The 13,267-nt window shown below is 34.3% G+C and overlaps 1 protein-coding gene across 3 annotated transcripts in view; it reads left to right on the top strand.

Moving 5' to 3' along the window:
* FRYL (FRY like transcription coactivator) overlaps nt 1-13,267 on the top strand; it is a 309,155-nt gene that overhangs the window by 32,653 nt on the left and 263,235 nt on the right. For all 3 annotated transcript variants that reach the window (XM_007496478.3, XM_007496477.3, XM_056802595.1), the window contains exon 2: nt 10,491-10,669. The gene's annotated coding sequence lies outside the window, so the exon portion shown is untranslated. The remainder of the gene's footprint in view (nt 1-10,490; nt 10,670-13,267) is intronic.

Genomic DNA, 13,267 nt, shown 5'->3' with positions numbered 1-13,267 from the left:
GGAGTGTTACACCTTCAATGAGGAAGATCTGAGTTTAAATTTTGCTTCTGGCACTTGTCCAAGATGACACAGTTATTGAGTCACTCAGTCCCTTTGAAGCTTCAGTTTCCTCATCTCTACAGTGGAGATAACAATATAATATCTACCTTAATAGGATTTTTTTTCTTGAGGCTGTAATGAAGTAGTATGTAAAGCATGTTACAAACCTTAATGAAGTATATAAATTTCAACTATTATTATTAATATTGTTTGGAGACCAACCTAGCCAAATTCAAATTGATTCATCATCATAGGGCACAGTGCTCAATTTTTTTTTTTTAATCATAGCAACTGATGAGGACTAGCTACTGAGATGAAAAGAAATCTTTAGCTTGTGAAGGGAATATCCACACCAATCAAAGATACTTGAAATGTTAGAGGCAGTTAGATGACACAGTGGATAGAGTACTAGACTAGCAGTAAGGAAGAATTTAGTTCAAATCAAACCTCAGACTTTCTAGCTATATTAACCTCGGTAAGTCACAGAGCCTTTGTCTGCCTTAATTTTCTCATGTGTAAATTAGATGTAATTATAGTATCCATCTTATAAGGTTCTTGTGAGAATCAAATGAGATAATATTTATAAAACATTTAGTATAATGCCTAGCATATAGTAGGCATTTAATAAGTGTTTATTCACTAATGCTTATTTCCTTAAAGTACTGAATACTAATTGATTCAACACTTTACTAGGTTGCCCCTTGCAGGTAAAACAAAGGATGTAAAAGACTAGGATATTTTGTTAGGTTTCTTATTTGTCAGTGGCAGGCATGGATCATTATAGTAATATACAGTTGGAATTTGGAACTGAAAATTTAGTAAAATAGATTAAAAAACAAAACAAAACAAAAAAACACTGGTGGGAGCAGCCAGGTGGCTCAGTGGACTGAGAGCCAGGCCTAGAGATGTAAAGTCCTGGATTCAAATATGTCCTCATCTACTTCCTAGCTACATGACCCTGGCCAAGTCACTTAACCCCCATTGCCTGGTCCTTATTGCTCTTCTGCCTTGGAACCAATACACAATATTTATTCTAAGATGAAAAGTAAGAGTATGAAAGGAAGGAAGGAAGGAAGGAGGGAGGAAGACAGAGGAACCTCAGCTTAGATCCTTTATCTGAGATTTATGAACTATGTAAATTTGGGAAAGTTGCCTAACCTCCTGAACCTTGTTTTCTTCATCACTAGAAGGAAGGGATGTAGACAAGAGAGTCCTTGTGATCCTTTCCAAATCTGTAATTTGTGGTCTAATGATGTATACATACATGCATATACACACATAATATAATATGCATAATTTTACTACAAAGCCTTATAAGCCCAAGATGAATTATTTTTTCCCACTGATAAAGATCATGAATGGGAAAGGTGAAATGCTTACTGACTTTGTTGTTTTGGAGTTCTAACAGAAAATAATTAGGTAACAGGAAGTAAAATGTGGATATTTTGGAGTAGTATTGAGTGAGTAGATTAAACTAATGGGAAATGTTGGAATTCTGTTTGCATTCTTGAATTTTAGATTGAGAAATGAAACAATAGAATTTATGAAATGTTTGGACTCTACGCTTTATGGTTAGGTACATGTCCATTGATATCTAGGTCAATATAGGATTCAGGCATAATTTTTTAAAATGACAGATATTTACTTATCTTTCCCTTAATCTCTTGGAGACTAACTTTTATCTTCTCTGTGTATAGCTTTGTGAATTGGCAGTGTTAGGAAGCAGGAGTAGTAAAAGTAGGTTATATAATGTTATACTGGTTACCTTTTAGTAATTTCTGCTAGCTCAGGCCAATGGGAGCATCACTTTCCTGTCCCCAACCTGCCAGTGGATATCACCAGGCAGAAGCAGAACCTTCTAATTTTCAGAGTGCCCATGCTTATGAGATTGGACAAAGATTTCACAGTTATATTTCTCAATAATATAAATAATAAATTATTGGGGTTCAATTTTCATTTGTTAAAGTAAACTCAAGAAATAGTGATACTGTTCCCTTTTCAGTCTTGTACTCGTTTTATCATTCAATGCTTTTGGGATGATTTGGTTCATTTGGCTGTTATGCCATGCTTTATAAACTTGTTTTCCCACTCTTTTTACATGCGTGCACACACATACAGATACACACTGCATAAACACACAAAGTATTAGTGTTGGCTTTCCATATTGTCCTTTGACAAGGGCAGGCAAGTGTTGCTAGCAGATCTTGGGTTTTTTTTGGTCTTCTTGTTGGGTGTCAACTTTATACTGGTTAAACTTTGCAGAAAGTAAGACTAAGGTTACTATATTTTTCTTTTTTCTATCCTTATTTTTCTACATAAATAGCTTGTTTGAGCAGATAAGCTTGGAAGCTATTGCAATAATATGCTATATCTTCTTATCTTTATACTTTCTTTTAATTGTATGGTATAACCAGTCAGTTGTTTGCACTCTTTTAATAGCTGATCTGATAATGACTTCTACCTCACTTAGCAATTATTTCCTGACTGTTTCATTTTTGGTGATTTTTTTTTTCAACTCTTTTCTTGTCCAGTCCTTTTGGATTCTCCTCTAGAGGAAGCTATAATATATAGATGTGAGGTTTCTGAGTAGTCTGCCTCTTTCATTTCTAAAATAGTTTACTTTTTGTTTTCCATTTTCATCTTTACCTTGAAGTCAGTATCAAAGTGTACAGAGAATTTTGTCGTTTTCCATATTTATTTACCTTTTCATTCTTTGGAATGAATGTTTGTTCATAAGGTGCAGTTATCTTTATAGTGGACATTTTGCTTGTGCCAGTAGAGCACTCTCAGACAAGATGAAATGATGTTAATGATGAAACTGATTTCAACTTATGTTTGTTCAAGAAAAGCTCATGGATTGCTCTTTTATTTAACTGTAGTTTACATGGTTTCATTTATTAAGAGAGTATCAGTATTGATGTGGTTAGTTTTTCCAATAGTTTAACTTCTGTTGATTGGATAGAAATTTCACAATTACATTACTCCATAATTTAAATATTTATAAATAGCCTCTGGTGATTTTTAACATCACTGTGCCCCTTTTCTGCAAATATACTTTGGAAGGACTGAGGACTATTTAAGATTTTTTTTTGTTCTATTTTGTTTTGTTCATGGCCAAAGAATTCCTTACCTGGTTGCTAGCCTCTTTGCAGTGTTTCCATTCATAATTAGTTATATGTGCATAGTTGCTTACATGTTGGTTCCTCCATTAAAATATCAGCTTTTTGTAGAGAAGGTCTGTTTTTATCTTTTTTCTTTAAATCTACAGTTTAGCTCAATACCTAACACATAGGAGATACTTAATGAATGCTTCTTCAGAGAGACAGTCTGTTGCTGGGAACATACTTGAAACTTTCTGGGGAAGTATGATAGACTGTGAAAAAACTTAGATTCTGTTGGCATAGCTTTTGAGAAACCAGAGCTGTTTCTATCCCACAGTGAAGTATAAGAATAGGGGCTTTGTGAAAGCAAACTTAGTATGGCTTAAAAAAGGTTTTTAAATAATATTTATTGAGGGTGTACTTCTGAATGCTTTGAAAGTTCATGTAAAGGGAAAGATAAGCTTTTTGACTTAGAGATTTACTTGGAAGGGGGAGAAAGTGTAGGGAAAATATAAACATTTGTACAGTTTCAAAAAGCATAAATAACAACTATAAAATAAATATATGCAAACAGTTATTGCTATAAAAGAGGAGCAAAATGATTGCCAAAGATGGGAAAAGTCAAAGAGAGATAATATTTTTTGGAGTTTAAGATAAGTCAGGGCTAGATTGATAGCTCTTAGGATAGCGATTAATCGGATGAGAGAATCTGTGACCTACTGCCCAAATAAGAGGTCAGAGAGAAAATAGGCCTGCCCAGCTGAAATAGTTAAGGAATTAGCAGCTTATAGGAAAAAGCTCCAGTGCCCTAGAATAAATTTCTGAAGATGATCACTTTGGGGGCAGGTCTAAGGCAAAATGTTTGACTTGAATTTTACCTTTAATGACTATCACTGAATTTGGATAGAACATTTCTTTTAAATTATTGTTGTTTGTTTTTAACATGAGCCTTGGAAACCATAGAATATTTAAGAAGTGTGGTAGAAGTAAAACTGGATTTAGAGTGAAATGAACTTGGTTGAAAATGTTGGCTTTGAATTACATGAACTGATCCATAGTGAAGTGAACAGAACCAGGAGAACATTGTACATGGTAATAGCAATATTGTAAGATGATAAAATGTGAATGATTTTGCTATTCTCAGCAATGCAGTGATCCGAGACAATTACATTGGACTCATGATGGAAAATGCTATCTACCTGTAGAGGAAAAAACTGATGGAGCCGGAATGCAGATGAAAGCATATGATTTTTTTTTTCGTTTTTGGGGGGAGTGGAACTCTTTCCTTTTACAACATGACTAATATGAAAATGTTTTACATGACTGCACATATATAACCTATATCAAATTGCTTACTATCTCAGGGAGTGGAGAGGGAAGGAGAGTATTTGGAACTCAAATTTTAAAAAATGTTAAATTAGGGGGCAGCTGGATAGCGCAGTGGATTGAGAGTCAGGCCAAGAGAAGGGAGGTCCTAGGTTCAAATTTGGCCTCAAGACACTTCCCAGCTGTGTGACCCTGGGCAAGTCACTTGACCCCCATTGCCTAGCCCTTACCACTCTTGCCTTGGAGCCAATACACAGTATTGACTCCAAGATGGAAGGTAAGGGTTTAAAAAAAAATGTTAAATTGTTTTTACATGCAATTTGGGGGAGGGGAATCTCAAAAAAAAAAATACTGGTTTTTCCCAGTTACTACCTGGGAGACCTTGAACAGCTTACTTCAGAAACCTAGTTTATTCATCACAAAGTCAGGTTAGACTATATAAATGTTAAATTCTAAATCTGATAATCTCATTAATAATGTATATATTAAGCGTTTACTATGTATCAGGCATCATGCAAAATGTTGCTGATATACAAATACAAAAAAGATAGTTAATCCCTGCCCTAGATGAATTTTACACTCTAATGAGGGGAAATGACACACAAAAGAAAGATGATAAAGCAAAAAACTAATTGATTTCATCATTTATGTAGGATTTTGCATTTTTCAGATGAGGTAACTGAATCTGAGAAAGGTGAAATGATTTATTTGTTCTAGCTCATAGATTAAAAAATCAGAGCCAGAATCTTGATCTCTTCCTCTGTCTCTAATCCAGTTCTCCCTTCCAGTACCCACAGTATGGGAGTTGAAGAGCTAATAAGAAAAGAAAAAATAATTAATTGAAAAAAATTTTTAGTATTATTTTATACATTAATGGTTTTTAAAAAATGTTTGTATGTTATTTTAGATGAGACCTGTGATTTTATTGTAGGACAATAGTGTCAAAGAGAAAAAGGGTCACTAATTCCTAATTAAGGCCTGTGGGTCTCATATTTAGTTAGAAAAACACACTTGTATATACCTTTATTTTTAAAAATTTTATTAATGCATCACATCATCAAAATCTGATAGGACCTACATTTTAATCTGGTTTAAGCCACACTTGGGAGTAGTACAAGTCTATCTGCTTGACATTTTTGTTGTAGGAAACTCTCAATAAAGAAATTAACCCTGATTAATGCAGATAAGCAACTGTTCTGCAATTTATCAGTGGATTGAGAGCCAGGCCTAGAGACAGATGGTCCTAGGTTCAAATGTGGCCTCAGACACTTCCAAGCTCTGTGACCCTGGGCAAGTTATTTAGCCCTCATTGCCTAGCCCTTACCACTCTTCTGCTTTGGAACCAATACTTAGTACTGATTCTAAGGTAGAAGGTAAGGGTTTAAAAAAACAAAACAAAAAAAACCCAGGAACTTTAGAATCCAGGTTTTCTTGACTTGAAGGCCAACTCAATGCACTATGCCCTGACTGTTTCTCTCTTTAAATTTACATACCAAAAAATAAATTGAAAGTAGATATGAGTTAATTATAAAAATAGATACTGAGAAAGATACCTGAAATTCTGGAGCCTTGCCTTTCTTACCCATTTTAGATGTTAAAGTCAATAAGTATTGAAATGAAGCTATTTGTGAATTTAATGGGTGTTGTTTATTTTCTGGAAATGTGACTTTCAGAAGAAACTAGACTAAAAATTTAGCTTAAGATGACTTAAAGAAACTTTTGTCACAAAGAATAATATTCATATTGATGGATCTTCAAAGTTCTAAGATTATTTCTGCTCAATTAACCCCATTCCTCTTTGGGAAGGAATGGAGAGGAAAAACAAAACAAAACTGAAACCAATATTTTTTCTTTAAGAAAAAAGTTGGGAAACAAAGTCTATAATAGTTCTGTTTTTAAAAGAAATACCGTTAATCCATAAGGTGCAAAATTTGACAGAGTAACGACAAAAAAAAATGACTTGCTCTTGTGAGACTAATAGTTTCAAAAATTTTAAAAGGAATTTGTTTTGAGAGATAGTTTATGTCTGATCTTTGAAAACATTTTCCCTTCCTTACTTGGTCTCTTCAGGGAAGCTTTTGGAATTTGCTTCATTTGTTTTGCATGTGGCTTGCTCAAATTTATTTTACAGTTCTTGATAGATTTTTATCTCTTATGCTTCTGGTAAGTTTTGATAATTAGGAAGTAGACCCATTGTGTATCAAAACAGTAGCTGTTTAACAGGGAGTGTGTTTCCCATGATTTGCTAGTTTCCATTGTTTACCACTGAAAGGAAACCTGTGACTTCTTGTTAGAACAGAATAGATAAAATTATTCTATAAGCACAAGGCCTTTTTTTTAAATAGCTAAAGTTTTTCACACTGGGATTAAAAGAAATACTTCTTAGAAAAACATGAAGTGCAGAGATGATGTGGACTTATATTTTATCTTAGACCTTGACTTAATAAAAACTATTCTACTCCAATATTAAAAAAAGTTTAATTCTTTTAAATATTTCCATGTTTGCCTTAACTTAAATGGGGAAAAAAGGTAAGTTTATGAAACTTAAAATTTACTATGCTCAAATGTTTTCTTTGAAATATATTTTTTAAAAACAATAGTAGAGGAAGAAAGTAGGGTAAAGCTAGAACAATGCATAGCAAAATATCCACTTTTTATGTCAAGATCAGAAGAGATAATGAGATTGATGTTAAATTTAGTAACCATATATTTCTGGGAGAAGCGTCAGTGTGGTAGTAAATAGGCACCAATTGGCCCTTGAAGTTAGGGAGACATGAAGAATCCATACTAGTTTTCAGAAGATTCCAGTTTTAGAATCTATAGGATTTCTTTCCTATTACTTTTTCTGGCTGACTTTTTTGTCCCAGTTCTTGATCAGAAGAAGCCATTTACTGTAGTTTCTTGTTCAGTTTATTTGTTGAATTGAGATTTCAGTATTCAGGCTGATGTGAACTGCAAGATTTTGCTGGAGTAGGTATATGAGAATTAGGTGGCCAACTTCTATTTTGGTAGGAAGTCTCTTGATTGGCCCTTTTCTTAGCAGGATTAATTCTAACCCTCTCCCTTTCCCTCCACTCCTGTTGAACTCTTCCAGTTGTTCTTAATAAACTTTAATATATCTTTGAGCTTTTTCTTTGGCCATTCCTATTTTCTAATTTTAACTGTTTAAACTGAAACTTGGTTTTCCTTTGCAGACCACTCTCTCACAAGTCAAGAATTTATAGGTGTTTTGGCCAGTTAATTTATTTGGAAATGGCATCATAATTAAGATAATTACACTGTGGCATTAGAAAAGTAATGGATGCACAGTGATACTGCCCATGTGGTATTAGAAGCCTATTATTCATATGGCATTCAGTCTGGGCTGATGGTGTCCCCTCTTAATTGATCTTTAGCTGAGAATTTCCATGTTGCTATCCCAGACTCATGTAACCATGGAAAATATTCTAAATTTTAAAAAATTAATTAAAAAAACAAGTGTTGGGTTAATCAAACTTTTTTACAGCAGTAATATAGAGTTTTTGGTGTTGGAAATATATAAGAAAAGCTGAGCACCACAGAATCAATGCTTTTGAATTGTGGCACTGGAGAAGATTTTCGAGAGTCCCTTGGTCAGGAAAGAGATTTCATCAGTCCATACTTAAAGAAATTAATTCAAACTATTCATTGGAAAGACAAATAGTGAAACTTAAAAATCTTTGATCACATGAGAAGTCAGAACTCATTGGGAAAGATCCTGATGTTAAGAAAGATTGAAGGCAGAAGGAGAAGAGGTTGGCAAAAGAGGAGATAGCTAGATAGTTACATGAGGTTGGATAGACTTCAGGAGTTATAGAAGGATAGAAGGTCCTGGAGGGCTGTGGTTCAGGGGCTCATGAAGAATCAGACATGACTGAATGACTATACAGCAACATTTCTTTTAATTGTTATTTCTTCACATGAGATTCATCTATTTGCATTTTAATTTTTGTATTGTGTCAGTTTTGGCCATTTATAGTTTTTACATGAGCACCTACTTTTTTACTTAGATATTCAAAGAGATCTGTGATCTCTTTGACCTAGGCATTCCTTCCAATTGGGCTGATGAGAAACATTTTCAAGGTCTTTATAGGGCTTTTGATTTAAGTTTATATTCTGCATTGAGAAGCCAGACTGCAGTCTGAGATTGTCATGCTCACTGGTCATGCTGCTAGAACTAATTATTTTTGGTCAGGTAAGAATTGAAGGCATGGTAGAAAAGCACTCTAGCGTCCCTCCCTTCCTCCTGCCCACCCAACTCCCCCATCAAAAAGGAGTTCTGGATAGAGATGGAAAAGGGAGGTATAACAGTTGAGGTCTTTGCTGTTTCTGAGATTCCAGTCCTATTGTTTCTCTTATCATTCCTCCCAGGATTTTGGTGATTTTCTTGACCAATTTTTTGGTGTTTCTATAATTTGCTCACTTCCTTATTATTTTTTTTGTTGGTTGATTAGGCATTCTTTTGTTTTGAAGGCGTTAAAGGAGGTTTCTGGAGGACCTAAAACACCATGGCTTACTTATTGCTTAATCTTCTTTCTAACATCTCCAGAGACATTATGTGCATTTTTTTTTTTGTGGCTGAAGTTCCATAAGTAATGCCTTCATGCATGTACATTGAAGATGAAAGATGCCCACAAATCAGCTTTCTGAGATAATTTCAGCTTTGTGACCTATGGTGAGAAGGGATGAAGAAGTATCATTGGATAACTTCCTAGTTTTGTCTAATTATCTTTACAGTTTACTGCTAAGGTAGAGTTATTTCTCTTGATTAAAGGATTTATAGGTGCTGTAAACATACTTTAAAGCCCTGGTTGATTTGCTGTAGGTATAATCCAAGCACAATTCCTTTCCTACTCACTTTTAATATCAGCTCAAATGTCTTGCCTTCTGTAACAAATAATCATCTAATCACTCAAATAATCAGAATCTTTTCCTATTACAAATTGTTTAACACTTCATGTTTCTTAAAATTCTTAATATGCATCATTTTGTATCTCACTCCACAAAGGCAAGAATCTTGCCTTATTTTAGTCTTTGTAGATACCCTACTGTCTGGCATGGTGCTCTGCCTACTAAGTGCTTAGTAAATGCTGACTGTTAGTAGTGCTTAGTGAAAGGAACTGAGGGTGTTTTACTACTCATCCCCCCCCCCCCCAAAAAAAAAGCAACATATTTTGATGTGCAATCAAGTTTATTGAATCATAAGCATTTTCAGATGTGTGATTTTGGTATTTCAAACCAAGATATGGCATTAGAGGAAGGCAACAACCATCATATTACTGAACTGCATATTTTTTTTCCTTTTTTAAGTTTCTGAGCAGTTTACTCCCTTACTGGTTTTCTAGTACTAATGAAATCTGTCTAGTTTGATGATCCTTGTTAGCTTCTACTTTGATACATGTTAACTAATAACAGAATAATATTAGATTGACTTTTCTTTCTTATTTGAAAGTTGTAGGCCAAAAGAATCAAAGACAGTCATCACTGCTAAGTGCAGCCCAAATCAGATTAAAGTGTAATTGGGAAACATTTAGCAAAATAAATAAAAATACAGTAGAATATAGACAGCATTAACAAGTGGTTTTCTCAGTCAACATGCCACCTGCAGGGAGCCTTAATGAATTGTTTAGAGGACTTGTTTCCAGTTGAGTTTTATACCACTGTTGTAGGCTTCCATCTAGTGGAATCTTTCACTTGAAAAATATCATTGACCAAAAAACTTTTAAAGCTATCACAGCACTTGATTATTGGCAAATGAATGTAGAGATGTACAAAGACATTTAAATATCTGTAATACTCCTTTAGTGATAGATGATGATACTTGTACTGCTTATCATCATCATCACTAAAGTGAATGTTGATCTCAATCTATGAAAACTGTATATCCTCCATAAAAACCCACATAAGTTATTAGTAATCATTATCAGTGATTTACTTCTATGCCAATTGGCAATTTTTGCTTCTAATAAACCAACATATTTATTTCATACTTTTCTTCTTTTCCAGAATATTCCGTAATCTGCTGAATATACGGTGAATCCTTTGCCGTTAATTGCTGTATATCACTGTGCCTACTTATATTCCCAAAAAGCATGTTAGAGATTGAAAACAAACTTCTAGATGGATCCTCTCCTGGTCAAGTGTTTTTTCAACATATCCTGTGCCTCAACTACCATTTCTAAGTGGTAAGAATTTTTTAAATAAGGTTTTAATTTTTCCTTTATACTTGTCATCTTTATTTAATTTGTTTTTTCATGCCTTTTTCTTTTTACCAACTTCTGCCTCTGTTGTATGTTGATTTACTTGAACATTAGCTTAAAAGCACCCATGGCAAGTCCTAAAAGCTTACAAGCATTCTTTATGCTTTGCATCTTAAGTATTATTAGCAACATATGTAACAGTTAAAATTCAACTGTTATGATTAAAATTTAGGGGAAACTGAGGCAGGTAGAAATTAGTTTCTCTATGCAAGGAGTATTATATTTTTAGAGGTTTATTAAAGGTTGAGAATTTGAGAATATACAAGTAAGAGAAGCACGGGCTAGGTGGCCCATTTTAACCTCACCTCATCATGAAAGAGCCCTCTGCTTGCCAGCGGAAAGAGGAAAGAGCCTAGGTGGATACCATCTTGCTCTTTCTGCCCAGATGAAGTTACAAGGCATTTTGGGAAGTGAGCAAGGACTTCTGGGAAATGGAGTTCCGGGTTTAGGTCTCCATTTTTACACATCTATAGAAAAAGTTCCACAAAAGCTCTAGCATATGGCTTGAATTAAGCCTCCTTTATGATGAGACTGAGCAAATATAATTTTTGCTTCTTTTTAGACATAAACCTTATTCCGAATTTTTGTTTTTGAGACCAGAACTCATAGTTTCATGGGATTTAAATCTCAAATACTGTAGAGACCATCTAATTCATCCACTTTATTATATTTATTTTTATTACTGAAGCATCTTTTCAATTTAAAAACACCAAAAGAGCATTTCCAAATACAAATTAAAGCAGATATTAAGGATTGTAATTGGATACAAAGGCAACCTGGCTTAGTTGTTTGGGACTGATCCTGATGCCAGGAAGGCCTGGCTACTTCTCCACATGTTCCCCTTGTGCTTTAAAGAAAAAAAAAAGGAGAACCTCCAAATATGCAGTCAAGAACAATAAGCCCACATATTGCATGTTTGAAAATTTCATTCTGCCCTTTGAGATTATCAACTCTATCAGAAGGTGGGAAGGAGTAGCTTACTCCTAAAACTTTTAAAGTTTTTCCTTTACAAAATTGTTATTGAATAGTTTTCCTTGGTTTGCTTTTTCCCCTTCACAACTACGCTGACCTTCTTGTACAATATGTGCCCTCCCCTTTGTTACTCTGGTGTCCTTCAAAACTCAGCTTAAATCCTTCTTTAGGAGGCAATCCTTGGTCCCTCCAACTGCTTATACCTTTCCCTTTCCGAGGATTATTTCTATGTTGGATTCTACATTAGAATGACTACTCGTTGAGGGCAGGAACTGTTACTTGCCTTTTTTTGGATCCTTAGTGCTTAGCAGAACATTTTGTTATTGTTCATTTGTTTCAGTTGTGTCCAACTCTTCATGACCTTGTGGACTTCTGCCCAGGGGGTTTTCTTGGCAAAGATATGGGAGTGGTTTGCCATTTCCTTCTCCATTGACAAATAAAGATTAAATGACTTGCCCAACGTCACATAGGTAGCACGTTTCTGTGGCTGGATTTGAATTCAGATATTCCTGACTTCAAGCTCAGTGCTCTATCCCCTGTGCCACCCTGCTGCCTTTCCTGCAACATAGTGAGCACTTAAATATTGTTGACTGACCACTTAACTTTGCATCAGTTCATACAAGTCTTCCCAAGTTTCCTAGAAATTGTCTCTTTAATAATTTTGTTTCATATCATCATGTTGAGACATCATAATAGGATTTTTGTAGGAGACATCAAGTTTATACATTTTAAAAATACTGTACAGAGGGCATCTGGGTAGCTCAGTGGATTGAGAGCTAGACCTAGAAATGGGAGGTCCTAGGTTCAAATCTGGACTCAGACACTTCCCAAATGTGTGACCCTGGGCAAGTCACTTAAGCCCCATTGCCTAGCCCTTACCACTCTTCTGCCTTGGAACCAATACCTAGTATTGATTTCAAGACCGAAAGAAGGTTTAAAAAAAAATATTGTACAGTAATTACTTTTTTCATTACTAATAAATTATATAATACATACTATGTTCTCTGTAAGTTTATGGAAAAACTTAAATGCAAAAATATGTAAAAATGGCACTTTTCTCAAACTTTTTGAAAATATTTTTTCTTAAAAACATGTTATTTATATTAACAATGGTTTTATTATTTCACATGAGTGGATAATAAATATTTTTAAACATTATCAGTTTTAATTTCTGATGTAGTAAATATTGATAGCTATAGTCCATATAAGCAAAAATCCTTCGAGAGTCCTTGGTTTTTAAGAGTTATATAAAGGGACTGAGGCCAGAAAATTTGAAACTCACTGTTAGCTATTTGAACACAGTTCCAGATTACTTAAGATAATAGGTAGACCAGTTAGCTCTACTAATTGTACATTCACATGCTTCTTCCCATAACACCTTCAACAATTGACATTTTTCTTTTTTTGTCAACTTTACCAATCTGACAATTGAGATAGAATCTCAGAGCAGCTATAATTTTCATGAATCTTTGCATTTCATATCCATGGATCTACAAGGAAATGTCTTTTTTTCTCTCATTTTGTTCATGCTGTGTATGAGCTTTCATATAT

This window comes from Monodelphis domestica, chromosome 6 (assembly GCF_027887165.1).
Source record: "Monodelphis domestica isolate mMonDom1 chromosome 6, mMonDom1.pri, whole genome shotgun sequence".
Taxonomy (NCBI): domain Eukaryota; kingdom Metazoa; phylum Chordata; class Mammalia; order Didelphimorphia; family Didelphidae; genus Monodelphis; species Monodelphis domestica.
This window is presented reverse-complemented; position numbering and strand designations above follow the sequence as displayed.